The sequence below is a fragment of the Rhinolophus ferrumequinum genome, chromosome 23, assembly GCF_004115265.2.
Source record: "Rhinolophus ferrumequinum isolate MPI-CBG mRhiFer1 chromosome 23, mRhiFer1_v1.p, whole genome shotgun sequence".
Classification (NCBI taxonomy): Eukaryota; Metazoa; Chordata; class Mammalia; order Chiroptera; family Rhinolophidae; genus Rhinolophus; species Rhinolophus ferrumequinum.
Window position 1 is genome coordinate 19,305,940 of NC_046306.1, and position 13,405 is coordinate 19,319,344.

The following is a 13,405-nucleotide window of genomic DNA, read 5'->3' on the forward strand; positions in this document are numbered from 1 at the left end:
CAGAATGGGCCACTTCCATTTCTCTTTCCATTTGCGGTCTTTTATTTTGAAGGCTCATTTTCCTGTTTTCCACCCAGTGATTGAGGTACCTCAGGGAGGCTTTCTAGGGGTACTAGACTGGGAAAAGCCACCTCCTCAGACCAGGAGAGCCTCCCAAGCTCTCCCTTTTTTTCACTCCTGGCTTCATTTCAGAAACAAGTAGTGATGGCCTCTGGGCAGAGTGTCATGGCCAAGGTGGCAGCAAGGGACAGGCCTGCTGCCACCTCATCTCAAGGGCTGGGCTCGTTGCCCTGTTCTTAAGACACTGAATAAAGAGGAAAAGCATTTTTAGCCTGTCCCATACCATCACTCATCCTTGAGGCCATCTTTTTTTTTTTAACCTTTTAATTTATTTTAAGTGTGTTTTTCCAGGACCCATCAGCTCCAAGTCAAGTAGTTGTTTCAATCTAGTTGTGGAGGGCGCAGCTCACACTGGTCCATGTGGGGATTGAACCAGCAACCTTGTTGTTAAGAGCACTGCGCTCTAACCAACTGAGCTAACCAGCCGACCCATCTGAGGCCATCTTTTAATGGCTCTTCGCTCATTGGATGAGGGCTAGATTCCTGCCCTGGCTGCCTCCATCTACGACCTCACTGGCCTCCTGCGTGGCCTCACAGCAAACATCTTGCGTTGCCTTCTTCAAGGACTCCCAGGGCTTTAGTTCAGCAGGAACCCCAGCATAGCCAGCCACTTAGTCTTTCTGAGACAGAAGGGGAAGATGAAGCGCACAAGAATACCAGTGTCTCCCTCTGATAAATGAGAACAAGGCTACCTCCTCAGGATTGTCATAAAACGAGATGGTATGTCTAGCACCAAACCTGGGAATATAATAGGGGCTCAGTAAATGTCTGCCCCCTTCCCAACAAGGAAAATATAATGATGGCAATGATGATTACTACCAATGTTGAGGGCTTACTATGTGCCAGGTGCTGGGTCTAGGTTTGCAGGGTTAGGGAAGGCAAGCATTATTATACCCATTTTGTTGATAAGGAAATCAAGGCACAGAAGGGTCAAAAAATGTGCCAAACATCACAGAGCTGAGCAAGCGATAGAACCAGATCTCCACCCTCCAATTCCAGGCTGCTTCTCCATCTCCAGGAGATCTCTGATAACTACAATCATCCTTACTTCTTAGCTGGGGGACCCAGCATAGCCCATTCTCTGTTTGCCCACACCCAGTGCTGGAAGATCCATGTCCAGCTGGTTGGCTGTTCACAAGCTTGTAGGCCCAGATACTGGAGCAGCTGAGGATAGAAGTAGAGCCCAGAATCCTCGCCCTCCCAGGCCCCCAGGAGATGTCAAGGGGCTCAGATGCAGTCCCTCCAATCTCTGCCACAGTTGCCTCCTCTCCTAATGTGGCAAGCTGGCAACTAGCCCACCTGCCTCCGTATGTCTACATGCGCAGAGGAGGAGGGCTCATGAAGCCCCCACCATCACTGATCTCCCACACAGGGCCCCTCATACCTGTCCTACAGATGGGGACACTGAGGCCCAGGGAAGGGACAGGACTTAGCCAAGGACACATGAACAGACGTGATCTCAGACCTCCATCGTCTTTCTCCAGTGCTCATGCCCCTACAGCAGGGGCTCAGTGAGGGCAGGCGCCACAACACTTGTTCACTGCTGGGGCCCTAGCACCCACCTCAGAGCCTGGGCTGTAGTAATTTTCTCTCTTCACTTCCTCTTTGGGGAGGGGTGATGTGTCACCCACTTTCTCTGTCTCACCCAAAGAGCCTTGTACACAGTAGTCCCCTAATAAATATTACGTTATTTCATTCATTCCATAATGATTTTATTGAGGGCTTAATGTGTGGCAGGCATTGTTCTGGGTGGTAGGACCACAGCAGTAAGAAAAAAAGACACAAATAAATGGACACTCCAATCCTCTTATGACACTGATTGGAACGAATCTTCCTGTTTCTCTACCCACTGTGAATGCCAAAAGGATGGGGCCTGTCCTGTCACTGCCTCCAGGACTGTATACAGTGCCCAGAACACAATATATGCTTGCTGAATGAAAGTACAAGCGAGTGAATGCAGGTAGAGCGGTACAATAAAGGCAGTCGCCATTTACTGAGAGGTGGCTCTATGCCAGGTGCTAAATGTTTTACGAACATTCATTATCTCATAGAAACTTCCCAACAGCCTCTGTGAGTGGGTACTTCAAAGGGGATCCTGCTAGCCATTCTTTCCTTTTGCCTAATTAACAGAAGTGCCCGGTTAGAAGTAGTCACTTCAGCAGCTTCCCTTGAAGGGTGGCCACGTGACCACATCTGGCAAATAAGATGTAGGCAAAAGTCCACTGAGTGGGGCTTCTAAAAAATCTATTGTTTTCCTGATAAGAAGGACAGAGTCAGAGAGCATGTCATTTTTACTTTCTTTGTCCTGGAATTCAGATATAACATCTGGAGGTGGAGCTGCCATTTTGTAGCCATGAGAATGACAGATGCATGGTAAGGATGGCAGGGATCTGGGCCCTTGATCAATGGGCTTCCGTCGTTGCTCTGGCCCTGGACTGCCTGCCTCCGGAATCTTTGTTATATGAGAAGAATAACCTCCTGGGTGTTTATATTACTATTATTTTTCTTTCTGTTGTTACATGCAGCCAAATGCAATTCCAACTGATCCAGTATTGTAACAAGTGAAGCTCAGAGAGGTCAAGTGATTCCCCCAAAGTCACACAGCAGGTGAACAGATCTGAAATTGGCCTCTGGGTCTAGTGTAGGTCAGTGTATCAGCCTGAGCTCACTCTACCACCTGTGTGCTGTCATTCCCACCTGCAGATTCAGGCTTTTCCTGACGAAGCCCCTCCCCACACCCAGCACTTGGCTTTCCTCTAAGACTCTTTCTGACCACTCTGAGGTCTCCTCTCTGAGGACTCCATCTCTGGCTACACACAGGTCCAGATCCTCCCTTCAAAACTTGCCTGTCTCAAGTCCCAGGATTCTGTTCAGATCCCGATCCAGTGAAGTGCTCTCCTTCCTCTCTGCTCACCCACCTCGACCTGGTCCACAATCTCTCACTGACTGCCCCCAACAGTGAGCACAGCAGGCTCTCAATCCATCTTTGCAGACAGGTCTCCTGCGCCCCATCTCTTCCCCACCAGGGAGGGTCCTGCACCCACCACCAGAATAACCTTCCTCAAGAGCAGTTCTGACTGAACCAGCATTCCAGGCCTCCAAGATCATGCTTCTGCCACCTTCCCACGGAATTCAAGGGAACTGCCTCTTGCTGTTCCCTCTGCCCCCTGCCCTTTCACCCCAATCAGCATTTGTAGGGGCAGCTCCAACTTCAGGTCACAGAAAGGACCCCTCTGACCACCCTGCCTAGAACAAGTACCCCCCACCCCGTGCCATCCCCTCCCTCAGCCTTTAGGTCTCTTTGAGCACAGCTGAGAATCTTGTTAATTCACTGTTTGCATGTTTGTCACCTACACCCCCCACACACACACACACCAGAGCCAGTGCTTCTTGAGGGCAGGAAGCAAACCTATCTTTTCCACCAGTTCCCCCAGCGCCTGGCATGAGGCCTCGTGCTCAGGCTCAATCAGGAGGTGCTGAATGAAGCTCAAACTCGCTTCCTGCTCCTTCCCGCGCCTTCTCGCCACCCACTTTCTACTCCAGCCAAACAGAACTACTCGAGCTTCCCCGAAGCCTCCTATCGCAGCCGGTGCCCGGAGCCTCCCCCAACTCTGCCTCCAGCCAGGCCTTCCTCTCTCTTCCGTCCATCAAAACCAAGCTGTTCTGTGTCTCATGTGCTCGGGATGTGGCTTAGATCTCAGCATCAACAGAATTCAAGCAGATGGGCATTCCAGACTCTGGCGGGGGTGAATGGAACTTTGGGACAGAGAGAGCGTGGTGTGTGCGTGTGCGTGTGTGTGTGTGTGTGTGTGTGTGTGTCGGGGGGCCTGGCCACCTACACTCTACCCTGGACATGGCAGCCCCTGTATGCCCTTATTCTTGCATTTCTGCCTCTGGTTACCCCTACTTGAGCTGATTCTGAAAGCCTCCAGTAGTCCCTAAGTAGCCACAGCTGTAAGAAAGCAGAAGAGGGAAAAAAGCTAATATTTCCTGAGCTTCTATTATGTGCCAGCCATTGTTCTTGGCCAAATAATGACAATGACAATGACGATGAAGGGAGGAATAGTGAGTGGCTAGTCTTTGCTGAGCACTTAGCGTGAGCCTGGCACCACCCTAAGGGCTTTTAATCAGACAGGTCCTTTTATTATCATCCTCATTTTACAGATGAAGAAAAGGAGGCTCAGAGAGATGGAGACACCTGCCCAAGGTCACAGAGACATAAGCAGTCTTGGACTCAGGTCTCTAATTCAAAACCTGCTCCTCTTCCAAGTTGAGCTGGGCAACTCCCACGTATCTTGGGATGGGGGCAGGAGGCACTGCTTTGTCTTGTAAACTCCTCCTGCCTCTGAATGCAAAGCTGGAAGCCACAACTCCCCCGACCAGGGGCTCTCCTGAGGGCAGTCTGAGCTGGGAGGACTTACCCCCATCTGCAAGGCTGTAGGACAGTGCTCCAGGCCCCCAGAGAGCCGGGCCTGAGGAGTCGCGGGCTGGATGGAAGGCAGTGAGCTTGGGCTCTGCTTCCCCAGTAAGGCTGAAGATTTTCCCAACAGCCAGGGCCAAATTTATCTGCCAATCCCCCGAAGAGCTGATTTCAGCGTCTGTCTGGAAATGTCAGCCCGTGTGGTTGGAGGAACGTGGGGAGAGTTTTCCTCTAAATAGCAGGAAGCATATGGGAGGCGGATGGCACCCGCCACCCCAACTTGCCAGCTCTCGCTCAAGCGGAGCTAAAAGGGGCCCAGAGGGTCTGGAATTCCTACCACCTCTGGGGGCGGGGGCGGGGTTGGAGACAGAGACAGTGGCAGTAACAAGGGCAGAGAGTGGGTGCTGAAAGGCAGACAGGCAGGCGCACTGGACTGACAGACAATCAATCTGTGGCAACTCAGATGAAAGTGACACACCCAAGAATTTAGCATAGTAGCAACAACTGTAATGACTGTCAGTGCCATGCAGGGAGCACTTTACTATGTGACAAGTGTGGGTTAAGCACTTTATTTGGATGATTTCACTTAAACTTTGCAACCGGCTCTTAGGGGCTGCTATTTCCCCCATGTTACAGATGAGGAAACAGGCTCAGAGAAGGAAAAACATGAAATCAGACTCTCTGGGCTAGAAAGGACCTTCCAGATCCTCAGCTGAATCACAAATACTCTACAGACTTTTCTGTCAAGTTGTGGTGCACCTGTTGCTTGAATGCACCCAGTGATGGAGAGCTCACTACCACCCGTTAGCCCACGTGTGGAGAGCAATTTGTATCCAAAGGTTTTCCTAGTCTAAGATGGAATCGCTTTCCCCAAAACTTTTCCCCCCAGGTGTGAGTGACAGACCCAGACCCTGCCTTCCCCCACAGAGACAGAAAGACAGGGAGCAAGGCCCCTCGAGGTCTCTGGTTTTCCCTCCGCAGGTGACACAGCCCCGTTCCCTTGGCCACCTCTGTACCCCTGCCCATGGTAACCAATGCAGCCCCCAGTCAATTATTGTGTGCCAGGCACTATGCAAAGCCTGCCCCATACACATCCTCCTCCCACCCTCCGCTCAATCCCTAAGGAGGCTCTGTCATCACCCCATTTTACAGAGGAGCAAACAGGCACCATAAAGGGAAGAGACTTGCCCCAGACATTGGGCGGGAATGTGGGAACACTGGCGGTCTCACTGGGCCGCTGCTCTAAGTCTCACGACAGCTGAAGAGGTCCCTGCTGGCCCCACCTGGGGACGCTCTCATTGCCACTTGACCCAACCTTTGCCAGGATTCACTTTGTCACTGGTCCACAGAATCCCCAAGCCCCCACCACCCCCTCTAGGATCAAACTTAACCTTCTTTCCCCCTCTGCAGCTTCCACTAAGTCCCCAAGTCCTACGAAATCTCCCCTTTAAACACTTCAGCGCCACCCTCGTGGTCCTGCCCTGCCCGCTGTCACCCCCAACTGTCCCCAGCCCAATGTGAGGACCTTTCTAACACCCAGACCTGCCCTACCCTGGGCTCCCTCCAACCCCAAGGATCAAATGCAAATTCCTCGGCCCCATCGTTGAGGCCTTCCAAGCTGTGGCCTGAGCTGAACTCTCCAGCTTCTCTACCCGACAAGCTCTCATGTCCAAGGTCTAAAAGCTGAGAGGGAGGCAGGTGAGATCTTTGCATAGCCCAGGCCCTCTACCTGATTCACACTTCACAGTTGTTTCTCCTGAGGAACCGCTCTTCATCCTTCAAGACTCTGCTCAGAGGGCCAGAATCAATTGGTCTGGCCCCAGAGATCCCCGAGTGATTGGCACCCCCCCCCCCCGATTTGCCATGTATCACTTGCACCTCTCTCCTTGGCTGAACCGTGAACTCCCCCTGGGAGGGGCTACTCTAATGCTTCTTTGTAGCACAGGGCCTGGCCCAGGGTAGGTGCTAATACATGTTTGTGGAGTGTGAGAATGAATGATTAAATGAGGACCCTGGGGCACCATGAAGTATTAGAGACAATCCATAAAACATGGCTCGTGCATGTCACAGCTTTGATGTATCAGAAACAAAAAGTGCTGCTGTCAAAATAAATAGTCACAATACATTTGATTAATGAGGACTTTGCTGGCTGCCTCCAAATTTAGAAGGGCATCAGGGGACAATCTGGGCTGTTTGGAGCGTCCATAAAAAAAAGCTGTCCCAGTCTGAGATGAAGTAACCAGGGCTCACCTGAAGGATGGAAGGAGGCCAGCAGGAGGGCCATGGAGGGGGGAGGGGTAGAAGAGACCGGGTCCACGTTCCAGACCTGCCTCTAACTTGCTCTGGGTTGTTGCACAGGGGGCTTGGCCTCTCTGAACTTCCATTTCTTGTTTGTAAAATGCAAAGGGCATTTGGAAAACTGATGGAGGCAGATGTGTGTCCGTCCAAAGCACTCCCTCTGCTGTCAGGTCGTTACGCTTCTTCCCACACACCTGCCCACCCTTCTCCATTCAAGCTCCCAGCAGGGTATGCAGACACCCAGGGCTCCCTGGTCTTGGGACCCTCTGGCTTGAAAATGCAGGCCCCTGCTAGCCCTCCTGGCAGGTCATCTGGGAGAGAGACCTTGGTGGCAGGTGTGTGGGAAGTACTCTAGGTGTGCCTCAGGCAGTGGCAAGATTATGGACTTGATCTGTGAAGGAGCTTTCTAACCAGAGGTGGAGGGGATAGAGAGTGAGCCCCCTATCTCGAGGTATGCAAGCAGTGGCTGACACCTCGGGACCAGGAATCCTGACCCAGGGTGGAAAAGAATTTAGAGCAGTCGATATGGAAGACCCCCTTGAGGGACCACTGGGTCTCTTCTCTCCTTCCCCACGTGGGACCTTGACCTGACCCCTCCAAGGTTGGGCTCTCAGTACCAGCCAGATTGAGCTTGCTCACACTTCTCTCCTCCCACAATATCCCTCAAAGATTCCCCACTGTCTTCAAGATCAAGTCCAAGCTCTTTTTCTGGCATGCAAGGCCCCTGTGGTCTGAGTCTGCTGCTGTGCATCCACTGGTTGTTCTCCCTACCACATGTCTCGGGGCCCTTGACATGTTTCTCCGTCCTGTGCTCTTCTTGACTATTCAGCTTAGGTGTCACCTTCTCCAGGAAGCCTTCCGTGCTCCCATGCTGGCCTTGTGTTCCCTCAGCCACTGTATGCACACCCACATCTGTGGTGAATCATCTGTGGGATCCTCTCACTCTCCCCAGAACTGCAAGACCCTTGGGGGCCAGTATAGCTCCCTCTCAGGCCCAGCACAGGCCCTGACAGAGAGGACGATGTCTGTTGAGCTGGACTGGCACTTTGGAGATTCTGATATCCTGATTTTAAGTCTCAAGCTGCCTGCGTGAGCTTCTGACTGTAAGATCTGGGCTCCGTATTCCTTTCATTAGTTGTACTGTTTTTTATGATTATGAAAGTCATGTATCTTGGGAAATTCAGGTTAATATAGGACGGGGAGTTTGCTGTGTTTGGCCACTGTTTAGCCTACTTTTAGGCCCCAACCTACGTTTTTGTTTTTGTTTGGGGGAGCTACCTTTTCCCACTCTCCACTGGTGACGTTCCAGTGGTGCTGACTCCATTCCCAGCTGGGGGCACGGGCAGTGCATAGGTCCAGGCTGCCAACCAGAACCATGGAGTGAGGGGTGGACACACCCACAAATTTGACCAATCAATGCAGGACTTCATTCCAGGACATGTGTTTGAGCTATCTGGGAGGAAGTGTGCATATTTCCCTGAACAGGCATCTTAGCTCCTGTACGAGAGAGCCCTGTAAAAACATGGGAACAACCCAGAGGAACAGGGCTGAAAATGGTGAGAGAAATTGGGTCCTGGTGACAGTGTCTAAGGCCCTGGATCTAGCTGAGCCTGAAGCTGTTACTTCTGACATTACGCTTCTAAGGCAATCAATTTCATTTCTGTTTAAGCCAGTGTGGGCTAGGTTTTCTGTCACTTGTACGTGAAAAGCACCTGAATGATACAACCATATCTCACCATCCCGAGGAAACCCCTCCGAACAGTGTGATGGTGGTTCTGGGTGTTTCTCAGGGCAGAAGCATGCATATGTTTATATAGTTTTCCTAACAAAAATGAAATCATACAATATACACCATTTTGTAACCTCCTATTTTTTCCCCTCAACAATGCACCACGGACATGTTCCCATGTCAACAGTATAGATCCATGGCACTGTTTCCACGGCCACTGAGAACACCATTGTCTGGCTGGACCGCAATTTATTGAACCATCTCTTGCTCATAGATAATTGGGCAGTTTCTAATTTATCACCGTCATCAAGAAAGTGCAGTGAACTTACTTGTAAAATGCATATGTTTGCTCTTGCTGGATTATGTACGACTAAGATTCCAAGAGTTTGACTTCACGAGTGTATGTTTCTCTGCCTGAGATTTCAGATTCTCTCGGTGTCTGTGAGGTAGTATCTGTTTTTCCCGGGAAGTTTAGTGGTTATCAAAAACAAGCAAATCCAGGGCCAGGGGGTCCCCATAACAGCATCTCTGGTGAAAGGGCTCATTAGCAATGCAAGTCAGTTGGTGGGAAGTAGCTGGGGCTCGGGGTGGGGGCAGTCCTGGCCTGGGGTCCAGTGGCCGGGTACACCCAGCTGACCTGTCCAGCTCCCTGGGCCTCATCCTCCAACTGGATGTGACTCTCAGTAACCAAGAGGAGAGGCAAGCCTGGGGGACAAGTCAGCACGGAGAGCACAGGCAGGACATGAGAGCACACAGTAGGTGTCACCTCTGGCGGTCACGGTGATAACAGCAGCAGCTACTGGTGACGCAACACTGATGGTTCTAGCCCTCTACATGTGTTAACTCACTAAAGCCCCCAAACCACCCTCGAACGCTATTCTTGTCTCTGTTCCACAGAAGGGAAAACTCAGACGCAGAGAGGGCGAGTGACTTGTCACAGGTCACACAGCCAAGAAGTGCTACCACTGAGGTATGCGGATTCCCCAGCTCACACCTTATCCCACTTTACTGGAGGAGGTGGCAGGAGAGGAGAACAGCCCCAGGCAGGACTGTGGAAGTCCTAAAACTCCTATTCGTCCTCCCAGGTCCTAATACTCAGGAAAGACTCCAAACCCAGAAAGTTATAAAGAAGACGACTCTGATCTCCCATGCCCCAACCCCCAGAAGCGACCACTGCGAACGGTTTTCAGAAACACACAGTTCTTACAAAAATGATGTCATGCCACCTATGCTGTTTTATAACCTCTCCCTTTTCAACTCTCCAACACACTATGAAGTTCTTTCTGCAACGGGAAATTTAGACCATGGCCCCGTTTCCAACAGCTGCAGTGGGGGCCACTGTATGGCTGCAGTAAATGGATTTAACTAGGCCCCTGGTGACAGCCAAATGGGTTCCCAATTGTCCTTCTACTTATCAATAATGCTACAGTGAACACTCTCCAGCACGGCTGGGTACCTGTCATCTTTCAGGTCCCAGCTCAAATGCCACCTTCTTAGAGAAGCTATCTCAGACCGTTCCATGGCATGCAGGTTCCCTTACCCTGTTAGTCTTTATATCATCCCCATGCTCATTTCCTTCACTGCACTGATGGAGTCTCTGCTTATTCCGTTTATTTATTTGGGTGGTTGTTTAATATTTGTCTCTCCCCAAGGCCATGTGGTCTCTGAGGGGCAGACAGCAGGGATTAGCACTCGATAAATGTCCTGGGAATGCAGGAATGCCTCTAGGGCTGCTGCTGTTTGCAGGGCAGACGCCCCTGCTTCAGGGCTTGGAGACACCTCTGCATGCCACCATCCCCAGTGCCAGTTCAGGAACCCACAGATCTGCCTTAAAACTCGATTCCAGTCACGGATTGCTTGGAGCTTCCATGCCAGGTGCCTGCCCTGACAGAAACCCAGCACCGAGCAGTGCTTGCTGAACACAGGAGACAGGGCACTGGAGACTGGGAGAGCTGGCAGAGTAGCTCCACCACTCACTGGCTGTGTGGTCTTGGGCCAGTCGCTTCCTCTCTCAAAGCCTTAGTCTCCTCATCTGTAAAATGGGGCCAGTACCACTGATCTCACGGGGTTGTTCTGAAGACTAAGGAAGACAATGGCTGTGTTTAGCACATAGTAGGTCCTCAGGAAACGGCAGTTCGGCCTCACATGCAGTTAGTTCAGAGGCTGGGTCTGATTGTCTCACCTTGAGTGATTCCTGGCCGCCTCCCCTGGCCTCCTCCACGGGCCTGTCCCATTCCTATCCTTTAACACTTGTTAAATGGCGAAATGCTTTGCTCTGACCCTTTGTCTCATCCATGGCCTCTGCCCACAGAAACCTGCCTGGCTTCCCAAACCTTAAGAAGGCAAGAGCCACTGACACGTGTCTCAGGAACAAATGGAGGAACCCCGGCCCTTTGGGGGGAATTTCCTGGCCCCCAATCCTCCAACACGGGACAGTGATGCAGCCTGAGTCAGCCTGTTTAGTTTCTCATCCCATCTCTCCCACCTGAGCGCTCTTTGACCACATGACAAGTAACTTTACCTCTCTAAGCCTCACTTTCCTCTTCTGTAAAATGGGAAGAATAAAATACATGAGGATTCAATGAGATAAGCTAAAATGCTTAGCAAGAGCCTGGCCTTTAGTATATGCTCAATAAATATGAACTATTATTGTTATAATTGCTTTTTAGCCTTTTTACTGTGAAATATAACACACAGAGGAAAGTACATAAAACAAAAATGTTTACTGCAATAAACCATCACGAAACAAAGAGTTGTGTAACCACCACCTGGGCCAATGAAAAGAACACTGCCAGCCCCTTAGGAACCTTTCCTGCCCCTCCCAATCATTATAACCTCTTTCCTTCACAAAGGTAATCCTTTTCGGACTTTTATAGTACTGCTACTATTATTAATAATAGTAAGCAAGTGAAAAGAAATAAGAGTGTGGCTACCCTGCCCCGACCCAGACAGGTTCCCAGACCCCGATCTGTCTCTGCCCTGGGCACAGAGACTCCCCGTCCAATTTCCGGACTTCGGCTATGGCTGTTCTTTAAATAACCAGCTTGTTAGCAAAATAGCAGCAGTAACACCTCCCTCGCTGCCGCCCAGTCCTCCATCTTTCTGTGCCACGCTGACGGCTGCTCTCCCAGCTCCTGCCAAGGAATCCCGTTCTATGTCACTGAGCCACACATGCCAGGGGCTGCCAGCTACGCTGTGTTCTCAGTGGCCACATCCTTCCTGTCTGACTGTGGCCTGGCCTGGGGGTGAGGGGGGAAGGTGGGCACTGAATGGCAGTCATTGTCAGGAAAGGCTGGGAAGTTGACAGACCCATAGCGCAATCTCCGCATCAGCCTCCCACAGGGTCATCAGGAGTTTAACGGAGATGATGAAGATGAGGAAGCACTTAGCACAACGCGAAGCACGTAACGATTGCTCAAGAAATGCTCGCCGTTATCCAGGTTGCTCCTGTTACATATTTAGTCTCCGGGGAGGACAGGCTCCCCGGGGAGGACAGGACGCAGGGATGCGGACACAACCAGGAGTTTGCAAAGGATTAAACCCCACAGACACAGTTTTCAAACCGAGATGTCCTCATCACTTCTTTTCCTGCGAAAGCTTCTCAGCCAAATGCGACTGCTGTCTACGGTCCCGACGACAAGCCAGGGGACAGACGGGGGAGCTGGGCTGGGGGCAGCTCATTAACGGCTCTTTTCATGGTTCTTAATGATAAGGCTGGCACCGCATGAGTGTGTGGCTCCTCGTTCTTGAAAAAGCACTTCTACTTTCATTATCTACAATGAACGAAGTTCACGGAGTTTTTCTTCTCCTTGACATTTGCATATTATACATATTCACGAGTCTTTTCCCTTCTCATAACCATCCCATCAGGGAGGCTGGGCACTGTTGGCAGATGAGAGAATCGACACCAGAGGGGCTGGCCACCCTGCTGAAGGCCTGAGCTGACCGCAGGCTCTCTGGGGTCCGCAGGGACCAGCAGCTAAAAAGCCCGAGTAGCTCATGGGTCCTAACGCAGTCTGGGTGGAGGGAGGTGACAGAGCCTTTCCTCTTCTCCTTCCTTCCTTCCTCTCACAACTATTTACCATGTGCCCACTACATGCCAGGCACTGTGCCAGCTGCTGGCTGTCCAGTGGGGGGATGGAGCAGTTGTTTCTCACCTGTGGGGAGCTAAGGCCACATGAGGAGGCCTTAGCTCCCCACAGGTGAGAAATAACTGATCGTAAACCAACAGTGCCATGTAGCGCTGAGTACTTGCTGGGTGACGCTGGGCAAGCCGCTTGAGCCCCTTGGCTTCCCTGTCCGTGAACTAGACTAGTCATGCCTGCATGGCCCCGGGAGGTGGCGGTCGGATGAGACGCAGGAACAAGGTGAGTGTCAGGCGCCACGCTGGCACCGAGTGGGGGCATGCCGTTAGGATCATAGTTGGGGGGAATATGATGGGATCAGGTTTGGGGTGGTGTGGGCAGGGGCGGGCTGCAAAATCCTCAGATGGGTGGTCAGGGATGCTGACGGGCCCTGCTCCTCATACCACGGTGGCGTTAGGCCAGGTGGGAACTAGAGGAGGATGAGTGGGGCAGGCTGGAGGGGCAGGAACAACAGGGCTCCCCCAGATTCAGGAACTCTGATGGCCTCACCTGAGCCCCAGCCTGGCTCACCACTCCCCTTCCCTTCCTGAGCCTCTGTCACCAACTGCCCCAGCTCCTTGGGGGTGGCAAGGGTTGGCCTTTGAGGTAGACAGAGCAGGGCTTGCTGTGTATCCTCAGGCAAGTGGCTGCCCCTCTCTGAGACTGTTCCTCTGTAAAAAGGGTGTAATCACCATGCCCACCTTTTGGTTTGTT

General features: G+C 51.6%; 1 protein-coding gene across 8 annotated transcripts in view; it reads right to left on the reverse strand.

The window, feature by feature from the left end:
- The window catches only part of DLGAP4 (DLG associated protein 4), a 191,116-nt gene that overhangs the window by 123,001 nt on the left and 54,710 nt on the right, over positions 1–13,405 (reverse strand). The window lies entirely within an intron of this gene.